Here is a 12,991-nt window from a genome sequence, read left to right as displayed (position 1 = left end):
GTATTCTTCACGTGACTACCGATTATCTTGTATCCACCACAGCACTTAGAACAGTGCCTGGCACATAGTAAGCGCTTAACAAATACCATAATTATTTGAGAAGCAGTGTGGCTTAGTAGAAAGAGCACAGGCTTGGGATGCGGAGGTCATGGGAGTCAGAGAAAGAGGCTCAAACATGGACATTCAGCCTTAAACATGGACTCTCAGCCACAAATAAGGACTCTTAGCCTCAAACATAGGCATTCAGCCTCAAACATGGACGCTCACCCTCAAATACAGATACTCAGCCTCAATCCTGGCTCCGCCACTTGTCTTCTATGTGACCTTGGGTAAGTCACTTAACTTCTCTGGGCCTCAGTTACCTCATCTGTAAAATGGGGATTAAGACTGTGAGCCCCCCATGGGACAACCTCATTACCTTGTATCTACCCCAGTGCTTACAGCAGTACTTGGTATATAGTAAGTGCTTAATAAATACCATTATTATTATTATTATTACTTTTGGGGGGATATGATTGAGTGTAAACTTTTTTTTCTTGGACAATACCTCAATTTGAGTCTTTTTTGGTATGTGTATGTAGAAAAATATGCCTAGTTCTTAAAATTCAAAGTGTTCTTTAGGCTATGAGAGAGAGATGGTGATGATGATGGTACTTGTTAAGCGCTTACTATGTGCAAAGCACTGTTCTAAGCGCTGGGGGGATACAAGGTGATCAGGTTGTCCCACGTGGGGCTCACAGTCTTAATCCCCATTTTACAGATGAGGTAACTGAGGCACAGAGAAGTGAAGTGACCTGCCCAAAGTTACACAGCTGACAATTGGCAGAGCCGGGATTTGAACCCAGAAAGATGGGTGGAAGGAGAAAGGAAGAAGAGAGAAACTGTTGTCTAAACCCCCACAAGTAGCTGATGCAGTTTCAGCCTTATCCTAGAAAATTCTGTCCTAACCCTGGTTCTAAGGTTGTTATTGGAATTATCTGTGATGGGGGAGGCTTCTTCAAGGACAATCTTGCCATGATACAGGGGACCAAGATTGGAACAGCAGATAAGCATATATACACTGTCAGAAGGGCAAGTTACTATGCTCCACCAAACAAGATTTGCCAGTTGTAGAAACCTCTTGTGCAAGATTTAGCAGAAGCACAGCAATTGTGTTGAGGCCCAGGGGAACCAGGTACGACATTGACCTCAGGGAAGCTACGGAAGTCTGGTACGTGCCAGGCACTCTTAGGAAGCTGTGCGCTATCAGGAAAACAGCATCAACCTAGGATGGGCTTTCCTACAGAGGTGCAGAATAAAAATCCAGGAAAATCTCTGGTAGAGAGGAATGGTGTGATTTTTATTCTGCATCTCTGGATCAGGCCAGCAACAAAATGCCTGGGAATCAGAAGGACCCGGGTTCTAATGATAACAATAATAATAATATTAACAGTATTTGTTAAGCGCTTACTATGTGCCAGGCACTGTACTAAGCCCTGGGGTGGATGCAAGCAAATCGGGTTGGACACAGTCCTGTACCATGTGGGGTTCACACTCTCAATCCCCATTTCACAGATGAGGGAACTGAGGCCCAGAGAAGTGAAGTGACTTGCCCAAGGTCACACAGCAGACAAATGGCAGAGCGGGGATCAGAACCCATGACCTTCTGACTCCCAGCCCATGCTCTATCCATTACACCAAATTCCCGCTCCGCCACTTGTCTGCTGTGTGACCTTGGGTGAGTCACTTAACTTTTCTGTGCCTTAGTTACCTCATCTGTAAAATGAGGATCAAGACTGTGAGCCTCATGTGGGACATGGATTGTGTCCAACCTGATTAGCTTGTAGCTACCCAGGGCTTAGTACAGTGCCTGGTACATTGTAAATGCTTAACAAATCCAGTTAAAAAATAATGAAGTCTGGGGATCCTCACCCTGAGTCCCAGTACTTGATGTTCGTTGGTTGCTCCCATGAACCAGGGCTGCTCCTATTCCAGGGAAGAACTTTGAGAAGATCGCACTAAAGGATAATTAACTCTTAAGAGGAAACATGTTACATCAACATCATCATTATCATCATCAGTCCATAAATAGGGACCATTCTCTGATAGAGTGACCTTTGGGCAGCTGATGACCTCTTGCCCAAGTCTTGTCTCTGGCCTGGAATTCCCTCCCTTCTGACAATCCGACAGACGATCTCTCTCCCCACTATCAAAGCTTTATTAAAAGCACATCTCCCCCAAGGGGACTTCCTCAACTAAGCTCTCATTTCCTCTTCTCCCACTCCTTTTTGCAACACCCTTGCACTTGTATTTGCACCCTTTATTCACCTGTCCCTCAACCCTAATACATATCCTGTATGTATATGTACATATATACATACATATATACATACATACCCTGTACATATCCATAATTTATTGATATATACATTAATGTCTGCATCCCCCTCTAGACTGCAAGGTCCTTGTGGCAGAAATGTTTCTACCAAAGGGGGAGGAGTCAGCTTCCTTCTGGCTCCCCAATGCCGCTTCCACATCATTCCAACCATTATGAGAAGCATCGTATCCTAATGGATACAGCACGGGCCTGGGAATCAGAAAAACCTGGGTTTGAATTCTGGTTCTGCAGCTTGTCTACTGTATGACCTTGGGCAAGTCGCCTACCCTCCCTGTGCCTTAGTTACCTCATCTTTAAAATGAGGATTAAATCTGTGAGCCCCAGGTGTGACATATTGAGCGTTTCTGTTTTGTATCTCAGTCTCCTCATCTGTAAAATGAGACCAAAATACCTGTTCTTCCTCTCTCTTATGCTGTGAGCTCCATGTGGGGTAAGGACTGTGTCTGATCTGAGTATCTCGCATCCGCCCATGTGCTTGGCTGATAGTAAGGACAAAATAAAGGCTATTGTTATTCAGACCTGCCTAAGACATGACCTATGAAGGTCCTGCTTGGAGCCAGTGAATGTAAGTGACTCTTTAGCTCCAGCAGTAGTGGAGGAGGCCTGGATTAGGGAGGGGAAAGATGAGGAGGAGGGAGAAGGGGGGACTGACCTGGATCCGTGCCCTTTTCTTCCTTTCTTTCCATATGTTCTCTCTCTGTGTCTCTCTCTCTCTGTCTCTCTCTGTCTCTCCCTCTCTCTCTCTTTCATTCTTCTTTTCCTCTGTCTCCTTACTCTCACGTCCCACTTCCCCTTCCCTCTTATGTCCTTCCTTTTCTCCCTTCCTTCTCTTGCTTCCCTCTATTCATTCTTCTCCTTCCCTACTTCTCTGCCCTCCTCCTTTCCTCCTTTTCCTTCCCATTGCTGGTCCCAGTTTTCTGAGCTCTGCACAGATCCTAACTAAGGGGCCCAGAATTCTGTTCCCCTGAATCTTCCCACTAAGCGGGGAGCTGAGCTGGCTGCCTCAATCAATCAATCAATCAATCAATCGTATTTATTGAGCGCTTACTATGTGCAGAGCACTGTACTAAGCGCTTGGGAAGTACAAATTGGCATCACATAGAGACAGTCCCTACCCAACAGTGGGCTCACAGTCTAAAAGTGAGCCCAGAAGGGTCTCCCTTGAGCCCTGGAAGAGGTGGATGGTCTTCCAGGTTGGGGTGGAGGGGCTGAGAGTCATAGTCTCACCCCAGCCAGAGAACTGCCTTGGTCTAGAAGAGCAGGATGGAACCAAAGGACTCAGCCTGGGGTCCAAAAGCGATGTGACCACCCACATAACTTCGGGGTGGAAGCTGAATGAGGGACTAAAATTTTTGGCCCCTGAAGAGGTAGGGCCAAAGAGGCCCCAGGCCCTGCCAGGGAAAGGAGGTTAGTTCATTTAATTGTATTTATTGTCATTACTGTACTAAGCGCTTAGCACTGTTGGGCCTGCATGCCAGCACTACCTGTAGGAGGCCTGGAGAAGTAAGCCACAGGGCCACCGCTCCATTACCACCTGGGGTAGAGTTGGCCTGACAAAATTAAAAACCAGCTTTTGCACAATAACCACTGGACTGTAAGTTCCTTGTGGCCAGGGAGCATGGCTACCAAACCCCACACAGTAAGCGCTCAGTAAATACAATTGGTTGATGGCCTTCTCGGTGGGCCACAATTCAGATGATATTTTTTATATTGGTGCAGCACTTTTATTTCAAAATGCTAACACATCAAGTCTCTTTATCCTCACAGCATCCTGCGAGGTGGGAAGTGGCGGATATCATCCCATTTTACAGAAAGTGAAATGGAGGCACAAGGGGATGATAAAGCCACCTGGCACACCTGTGATAGAGGTAGGACTATTCATTCATCCATTCATTCATTCAATCGTATTTATTGAGTGCTTACTTGTGCAGAGCACTGTACTAAGTGCTTGGGAAGTACAAGTTGGCAACATATAGAGACAGTCCCTAGCCAACAGTGGGCTCACAGTCTAGAAGGGGGAGACAGACAAAAAACCAAAACATATTAACAAAAAAAAAAATAGAATAAATATGTACAAGTAAAATAAATATAGTAATAAATATGTACAAACATATATACATAGTGACTTGAATATAAATAGCACACCCCTCTAAATGTTTATCACAACCAAAAATTTGGTAACGCAGTTTTCTGGATATGCAAATGCTAGGTATCTAAGCATGGGGACTTTCCTTTTTTCAGAGCAGTAGTTGCCCAAAATCAATCAATGGTATTTATAATAAAAAGAATAAGAATGGCATATATTAAGCAGTTACTATTTGCCAAGCAGTTATAAGTGCTTGGGAGGTTACAAGGTGATCAGGTTGTCCCACATGGGGCTCACAGTCTCAATATCCATTTTACAGATGAGGCAACTGAGGCATAGAGAAGTTAAGTGACCTGTCCAAAGTCACACAGCTGACTAGTGGCAGAGCCGGAATTTGAACCCATGACCCCTGACTCTAAAGCCCGTGCTCTTTCCACTGAGCCACACTGCTTCCCCTAATTGAGTACTGACTGTGCAGAGGTCTGTACTAAGCTCTAGGAGAGAACACTATAACATTCAATTCAATCATATTTATTGAGCGCTTACTGTGCGCAGAGCACTGTACAAAGCGCTTGGAAAGTACAATTCAGCAACAGATAGAGATGATCCCTACCCAACAACGGGCTCACAGTCTAGAAGATGGGTTCACTAACCACTCCTATGATTTTTCCATTAGACTATAAACTCCTCAAGGGCAGGGTTCATGTCTACCAACTCTATTGTACCATACTCTCCCAAGGGGGTTGGTACAGTACTCTACACGGAAACTGCCCTCTCAAAGGTCACCAATGACCTCCTGCTTGCCAAATCCAATGGCTCATACTCCATCCTAATTCTCCTCGACCTCTCAGCTGCCTTCGACACTGTGGACCACCCACTTCTCATTCATTCATTCATTCATTCATTCAATCGTATTTATTGAGCGCTTACTGTATGCAGAGCACTGTACTAAGCGCTTGGGAAGTACAAGTTGGCAACATATAGAGACAGTTCCTACCCAGCAGTGGGCTCACAGTCTAGAAGGGGGAGACAGAGAACAAAACAAAACATATTAACAAAATAGAAAATAAAAAGAATAAATATGTACAAATAAAATAAATAGAGTAATAAATACATACAAACATATATACATATATACAGGTGCTGTGGGGAGGGGAAGGAGGTAAGGCGGGGGGGATGGAGAGGGGGAGGAGGGGGATAGCATGTTCTCCTCAACATGCTATCCAACCTTGGCTTCACAGACTCCGTCCTCTCCTGGTTCTCCTCTTATCTCTCCAGCCATTCATTCTCAGTCTCTTTTGCAGGCTCCTCCTTCCCCTCCCATCCTCTTACTGTAGGTGTTCTGCAAGGTTCAGTTCTTGGTCCCCTTCTGTTCTCGATCTACACTCACTCCCTTGGTGACCTCATTTGCTCCCACGGCTTCAACTATCATCTCTACGCTGATGACACCCAAATCTACATCTCTGCCCCTGCTCTCTCTCCCTCCCTCCAGGCTCACATCTCCTCCTGCCTTCAGGACATCTCCATCTGGATGTCTGCCCGCCACCTAAAACTCAACATGTCCAAGACTGAACTCCTTGTCTTCTCTCCCAAACCCTACCCTCTCCCTGACTTTCCCATCACTGTTGACGGCACTACCATCCTTCCCGTCTCACAAGCCCGCAACCTTGGTGTCATCCTTGACTCCGCTCTCTTGTTCACCCCTCACATCCAATCCATCACCAAAACCTGCCGGTCTCACCTCCACAACATTGCCAAGATCTGCCCTTTCCTCCCCATCCAAACCGCTACCCTGCTCGTTCAAGCTCTCATCCTATCCCGTCTGGATTATTGTATCAGCCTCCTCTCCGATCTCCCATCCTCCTGTCTCTCCCCACTTCAATCCATACTTCACGCTGCTGCCCGGATTGTCTTTGTCCAGAAACGCTCTGGGCATGTTACTCCCCTCCTCAAAAATCTCCAGTGGCTACCAATCAACCTACGCATCAGGCAGAAACTCCTCACCCTTGGCTTCAAGGCTGTCCATCACCTCGCCCCCTCCTACCTCACCTCCCTTCTCTCCTTCTCCAGCCCAGCCCGCACCCTCCGCTCCTCTGCCGCTAATCTCCTCACTGTGCCTCGTTCTCGCCTGTCCCGCCATCGACCCCCGGCCCACATCATCCCCCTGGCCTGGAATGCCCTCCCTCCGCACATCCGCCAAGCTAGCTCTCTTCCTCCCTTCAAGGCCCTACTGAGAGCTCACCTCCTCCAGGAGGCCTTCCCAGACTGAGCCCCCTCCTTCCGCTCCCCCCCACTCCATCCCCCTTGCCTTACCTCCTTCCCCTCCCCACAGCCCTGTAAATATGTATATATGTCTGTTTGCATTTATTACTCTATTTATTCATTTATTTTATTTGTACATACTTATTCTATTTATTTTATTTTGTTAATATGTTTTATTTTGTTCTCTGTCTCCCCCTTCTAGACTGTGAGCCCACTGTTCGGTAGGGACCGTCTCTATATGTTGCCAACTCGTACTTCCCAGGCGCTTAGTACAGTGCTCTGCACACAATAAGTGCTTAATAAATACGATTGAATGAATGAATGCATGAATACAAACCATTGTCTGATGGATGGATCTGATCTGAGGCTTCCTCTGTGCCAAGGACTCGCATTTTGGGGAAGAGGAAGAATTGCTGCTTAGCTAGATGTCTACGTGACTGGTGGCGGAGATTTCCCCTAACTGAGGAACTGGGCAATCACGTTGCCTTTCCGGTCTTGGGCTCGCCTCAGCAACATTTAATTTATAATGGAACTTGAGAGCTAAAGTTTGACAATCAGTCAAATTGTATTTCTTGAGCACTTATTATGTGGGGGGAACTGTAGTAAGTGCTTGGGAGCTACAGAATGGGAAGCAGCATGCCGTAGTGGACTGAACATGTGCCTGGGAGTAAGAAGGTCATGTGATTATTGCAGCCCTTATTCATACATTCATTCATTCGATTGTATTAATTGAGCATATTGATTGATTGTATTTATTAGAAGGTCATGGGTTCTAATCTCGACTAATCTCAAATTCCCTGTTTTCCATCTGTCCTAATTAGTGGTTTAAGAACTAGTTCTGAAAGGTCACCTCAGATAACAAGTCCTGGATAGCCTACAGTTAGGAGGCAGCCAAGAACAGAACTAAATACATCAAACCCAAAGCCAATTTGCTTCTATTTAAATTAGCCAGGACACTATTTTCAGTGAGATAACTGGCCTGTGGCCCTGAAAGAACCAGAAAGGCCAAGAGAGAGGAGCACAGCTCCTTAGACTAGATTCATTAATCATAGTTATTGTGCTCTTACTGTGTGCAGAGCACTGTATTAAGCACTTGATCTCATTCAGTATATTGTTTCAGGTTGTAGTGATCCACTGCACAGCTTCAGACTTTAAGCACAGCTTTCCGTCCCCTTCAGAGGCTGCAAGTAACCAATCAATCAATCAGTGGTATTCATTCAGTGCTTTCTGTGTGAAGCACCTGGGAGAGTACAATCCCTTTCCACAAGGAGTTTACAGGTTATAGGGTTAGATGGATACGATTATTCAATCGTATTTATTGAGAGCTTACTGCGTGCAAAGAAATAGAGATGGATAGGGGAAATAGTAGAGTATAAGAATATTTACATAAGTATTGTGAAGCTGGAGGGAGTATCAAAGTGCCTAGGGATATACGGCCAAGTACATAATTGACACAGAGTGGAAGATAGGGAGGAGAAATGAAGGGCTAAGTCAGGGAATGGCACCTTGCAGGAGATGTGATTTTAGGAGGGTTTTGAAGGTGGGGAGGGTGACGGACAGGCAGATATGAAGGAGGAGGCTCTTTCAGCAGGGCTTAGTGGAGAGAGCCCGGGTTTGGGAGTCAGAGGTCATGGGTTCTAATCCCGACTCCGCCACTTGTCAGCTGTGTGACTTTGGGCAAGTCACTTCACTTCTCTGTGCCTCAGTTATGTCATTAGTAAAATGGGGATTAGGACTGTGAGCCCCATATCGGACAACCTGATTACCTTGTGTCTACCTCAGTGCTTAGAACAGTGCTTGGCACTTAGAAAGCACTTAACAAGTACCATCATTATTATTACTATTCCAGGCTTGAGGGAGAATGTAGGCAAGGGTTGGTAGTGTGGGAAGGGGCTATATAGGGGATGTAACGGCTCAGTCCAGAAGTGTAACCGCTTTAAACAGAAGCTCTTAAATCACATCCACCAAACTAGCTCACTTCCCCCCCTTCAAGGTCCACAGCACTTTCATTTAATCGTATTTATTGAGTGCTTACTGTGTGCCGAGCACTGTACTAAGTGCTTGGGAAGTACAAGTCGGTAACATATAGAGATGGTCCCTACCCAACAGTGGGCTCACAGTCTAGAAGGGGGAGACATACAACAAAACAAAACATGTAGACAGGTGTCAAAATTGTCAGAACAAATAGAATTAAAGCTATATGCACAGCATTAACAAAATAAATAGAATAGTAAATATGTACAAGTAAAATAAATAGACTAATAAATCTGTACAAATATATACAAGTGCTGTTGGGTGGGGAAGGATATAGGGAAGAGGGGGATGGGGAGGAGGAGAGAAAAAAGGGGGCTCAATCTGGGAAGGCCTCCTGGAGGAGGTGAACTCTCAGTAAGGCTTTGAAGGGAGGAAGAGAGCTAGTTTGGTGGATGTGTGGAGGGAGGGCATTCCAGGCCAGGGGAAGGACATGGGCTGGGGGTTGACGGCGGGACGGACAAGAACGAGGCACAGTGAGACGGTTAGCGGCAGAGGAGCAGAGGGTGCGGGCTGGGCTGTAGAAGTAGAAAAGGGAGGTGAGGTAGGAGGGGGCGAGGTGATGGACAGCCTTGAAGCTGAGAATGAGAAGTGTGTGTGTGTATATATATATATATATACATATTTATTATTCTATTAATTTTGTTAATGATGTGCATATAGCTATAATTATATTTATTTATTCTGATGTTATTGATGCCTGTCTACCTGTTCTGTTTTGTTGTGGGTCTCCCCACTTCTAGACTGTGAGCCCATTGTTGGGTAGGGATTGTCTCTGTTGCTGAACTGTGCTTTCCAAGCCCTTAGTACAGTGCTCTGCACACAGTAAGCACTCAATAAGTACAATCAAATGAATGAATGAATAAGGGCTGCAATAATCGCATATATCAATCAGCCATCTTCTGAGTGGTTTCATTTGCCTCGGCCTTGCATGGGTAAAGTCAGGCTTGCCTCCCTGTTTTCTGGAAGCAAGAAGCTTTTCCAGAGTAGGATTCCTGATCTCGGTCAAAGGGGACAGAAGGGAGCTGCAATTCGTGAGAAGTAAATCAGAAAGCATTGCTGAACTCACCTCAAATAATAGCGTGCATGAAGCAAATTTTTCCTTATTACCGTATAAACAGAGGCTCAATCCACGTAGGAAAAAAAAATCAATCGTTAGTACTTATTGAGCAGCAACTGTTTGATGAACTCTTAGAAGAGTACAATAGAGTTAATGGTCATGTTCTCATCCTCAAGAAGTTTACATCTAGAGGGGGAGACTGATACGTAAATGATTTACAGATTAGGAGGAAAGAGAAAAAGAGGTTACATGCCTGAGTTGGTGCTTAAGTGATAGGTGATGGAATATATGTATGCAGATGCTCTGGAAACTTGTGAGTTAACAAGTGCTCAGGTGTGCACAGGGAATCAAAAATGACTTTATTTTTCTCCATCTTCTGTGGTTACATAAGGGCCTCCCTTACCAGTATTACTGCAGGCATCTCACAGATCCTTAAAATTATCTGAATCCTTGAACTCAACACCTCTAGTATCTTTAATCAGTCACGCACGAGAGGGGTCAGCACCTAGCTCTCAATTAGACCCAAGATAAGTTATTGAAACTGGTTGTTCTTCATTCCTTTCTCACCTGGAGTTGTACACTGAGTCCACAGTAAGTCCTCAATAAATACCACTGGTCGAAGTAGCGTGGCTCAGTGGAAGGAGCACAGTCTTTGGAGTCGGAGGTCATGAGTTCAAATCCTGGCTCCGCCACTTGTCAGCTGTGTGACTTTGGGCAAGTCACTGAACTTCTCTGTGCCTCAGTTCCCTCATCTGGAAAATGGGGATTATGACTGCGAGCCCCACGTGCCTTGTAACCTCCCCAGTTCTTAGAACAGTGCTTTGCACATAGTAAGCACTTAATAAATGCCGTCACTATTATTATTATTATTATTATTATCGATTGACTGATTAATCAGTTGACTGGCCCTTATCAGTCAGCTTCAGCTCCATTATAGATAGATTGCTTTTCAACTTACTCATTTTCAATTGACTCTGCCCCAACCAACCATGCCTTTCTCCTCTTTTAGAGTTTTTCTAAAATGTCACCTCCTCTAGGATGCACTCCCTGATTAATCCCTCTTGAGGTCAGGAACCATGTCTACTTCTCTGTTGTACTCTCCCAAGCACTTGGTTCAGTGCTCTGCACACAGTAAGAGCTCAGCAAGTATCACCGATGGATCAATCATGTAATTCCCCCTTCTGGCATGGCCAGCTCAATCTCTCTGTATTTTCTGGTCATTTATCAATCAATCAGCTATATTTATTGAGCACTTACTGTGTGCAGAGCACTGTACTAAGTACTTGGGGGATTACATTATAACAATATAACAGACACATTCCCTGCCCACAGTGAGCTTAATGCCTAGAAGGGGAGACAGATATTAATATAAATAAATAAATAAAATGAGAGATATATACATAAATGCTGTGGGGCTGGGAGCGGGGATGAATAAAGGGAGCAAGTCAAGGCTATCCAGAATGGAGTGGGAGAAGAGGAAAGGAGGGCTTAGTCAGGGAAGGCCTCTTGGAGGAGATCATCATCATCATTATCATCATGGCATTTATTAAGCGCATACTATGTGAAAAGCACTATTCTAAGCGCTGGGGAGGTTACACAGTGACCTTCCGTAAAGCTTCAAAGGTGGAAAGAGTAGTTGTCTGTCGGATATGAAGAGGAAGGGTGTTCCTGGCCAGAGGTAGGACATGGGTGAGAAGTCGGTGGTGAGATCGATGAGATCGATGAGATCGAGGTACAATGAGAAGGTTAGCATTAAAGGAGCCAAGTATGCGGGCCGGGTTGTCGTAGGAGAGCTTTAAAGCCAATGGTAAGGAGTTTCTGCTTGATGCTGAGAGGGATGGGCAACCACTGGAGGTTCTTGAGGAGTGGGGAAACTTGGACTTAACATGTTTATAGGAAAATGATCCAGGCAGCAGAGTGAAGTATGGACTGCAGTGGGAAGAGATAGGAGGCTGGGAGGTCAGCAACTGGCTGATACAGTAATCAAGGTGGGATAGGATAAGTGCTTGAATTAATATGGAAGCAGTTTGGATGGAGAACAAAGGATGGATTTTAGCAATGTTGCGGAGGTTGAATGGCTAGGATTTGGTAATAGATTGAATATGTTTATTATTCGTTTAGTGTTCTCTGGTATTTTTGTAATGCATATCTATTTATGATTATGGCATTTATTAAGCACTCAATGTTGGGGAAGAGACAGGATACGGTTTCTGAACAGCATGTGGCTAACAATCTAAGGCTCTGTCACACGCTTTAGTTTGGTAAATTCATCAGTTTATTTCTTGTTATCCTCTCCATGAAATTGCAAGCTCCTCAAGAGTACGCATCCCAGCTTTTCCTTCTTTACTTCTCCTTTATGTTCACTAATCAATCAATCAATCAATCGTATTTATTGAGCGCTTACTATGTGCAGAGCACTGTACTAAGCGCTTGGGAAGTACAAATTGGCATCACATAGAGACAGTCCCTACCCAACAGTGGGCTCACAGTCTAAAAGGGGCTCACAGTCTAAAAGTCACTTCACTTCTCTGGGCCTCGGTTACCTCATCTGTTAAATGGGGATTGAGACTGTGAGCCCCACGTGGGTCAGGGACTACATCCAACCTGATCTGCTTGTATCCACCCCAGCTCTTGGAGCAGTATCTGGCACACTGTAAGTGCTTAATAGATACCCTAATAATAATAATAATAATAACCTCATCAAGGGGCCACTCAACAAATGCTGCTGCTGCTACTATTACTACTACTACTACTACTACTACTACTACTACTACTACTACTCCTCCTCCCTCTCAGGGCCGTTACCTGGAGAGTTTCTGGTACTCTACCAGTCTTGGCTATGGGAGGGAGAGTCAAGCAGAGGCCTACTCATTCCATTCCTAGTTTGGGCAGTGGCTAGTGAGTGGAATGCAATCTACTACAAGTTAAAACTCCCCTGTGCTGGGCGGCAGAGGCATAGGAGAGAGCCGAGGGCGGAGACTCGAGTTTACTGAGCGGAAGGCGGCAATGGTAAACCACTTCCATACTTTTACCAAGAAAACTCTATGGATACACTACCAGAATGATTGAAGATGAAGAGAGGGGCTCTGTGGGAGAGATGTGTCCGTGGTGTCACTATAGGTCGGAAACGATTCAATGGCCTAAGACTACTACAAGTACAGTGAGTAGGTTGGCA

At 45.1% G+C, this 12,991-nt stretch overlaps 1 non-coding gene across 1 annotated transcript; it reads left to right on the top strand.

Moving 5' to 3' along the window:
• Nucleotides 1-12,602: 12,602 nt before the first annotated feature.
• Nucleotides 12,603-12,741, top strand: LOC119937337. Its single transcript, XR_005454012.1, has one exon. It is a non-coding gene; the product is annotated as a small nucleolar RNA SNORA7 (small nucleolar RNA).
• Nucleotides 12,742-12,991: the final 250 nt, after the last annotated feature.

Source organism: Tachyglossus aculeatus, chromosome 14 (assembly GCF_015852505.1).
Source record: "Tachyglossus aculeatus isolate mTacAcu1 chromosome 14, mTacAcu1.pri, whole genome shotgun sequence".
NCBI lineage: Eukaryota > Metazoa > Chordata > Mammalia > Monotremata > Tachyglossidae > Tachyglossus > Tachyglossus aculeatus.
This window is presented reverse-complemented; position numbering and strand designations above follow the sequence as displayed.